Here is an 830-nt window from a genome sequence, read left to right on the forward strand (position 1 = left end):
TTACAATCCCCCCCCCCCCCCTTTTTTTTTTCCTTTTTTTTTTGTTTTGCTGCAACTGTCACATGTTTTACTCAACAATGGCATGTATCACCCTAAGTCCTAATATATTTCACAACCAAATTAAGCATTCTTGTAGCCCTATACTGCACCTGCAGTCACATGCACCATAAGTTTATACTAGCAACTGGAGAATCAACACAAATTGCATATGGATCAATTCTATAACCGATTCCTTCTTCTGATTAATATTTAAAGTGGGAAAAGAAAGAAAGAAAGAAAGAAAGAAAGAAAGAAAAGACCAATCCCCAATAAATAAATCAAGCAAAATGAGATATACCATGAGAGCCATTAATTCCTTCTGGAGTCTGCAAAAATCAAAACAAACAAAAACCATTAAAATTCAAAAACAATACATATGAAAAACACTAAATATAGAAACTATATATATTAAGTACGAGTATAATATTCATGCGTCAATTTCATACGTGAATAGTTAAAACTCCAAACAAAATTTAAATCCGAATCCACTTTCCATAAAGAAGACATTCAAAAGCACCACCAAATTACAGTTTCTTTTCTTTTCCTTTTTCCAATTTGATTAGGAAAAAGTACAAATCTTCAAAGATTTCTCGTCTTTTCCAGAGAATCAAACAGTAATAAGACTTAAGAAAGAGAGGACAAAGAACTCATCAACTGATTCTAATAAACCTTTGCGACACGGAGGTGGTATCAACGGGTTGAGGAGAACCGAGAGGCTTCTTTGACGGTGGCACGGCGGAACTCGGACGATGGCGATTCGGCGGCGGCGAAGCGGCGGACGGGTTCTCGGC

The 830-nt window shown here is 36.5% G+C and overlaps 1 long non-coding RNA gene across 1 annotated transcript in view; it reads right to left on the minus strand.

The window, feature by feature from the left end:
• Window positions 1-830, minus strand: part of LOC110266292 — a 7,593-nt gene extending 6,763 nt beyond the window's left edge. The window contains exons 1-2 of the long non-coding RNA XR_002353513.1: window positions 709-830; window positions 338-365 (exon numbers count right to left, since the gene is read on the minus strand). This is a non-coding gene — a long non-coding RNA (uncharacterized LOC110266292). The remainder of the gene's footprint in view (window positions 1-337; window positions 366-708) is intronic.

This window comes from Arachis ipaensis, chromosome B09 (genome assembly GCF_000816755.2).
Source record: "Arachis ipaensis cultivar K30076 chromosome B09, Araip1.1, whole genome shotgun sequence".
NCBI classification, from domain to species: domain Eukaryota; kingdom Viridiplantae; phylum Streptophyta; class Magnoliopsida; order Fabales; family Fabaceae; genus Arachis; species Arachis ipaensis.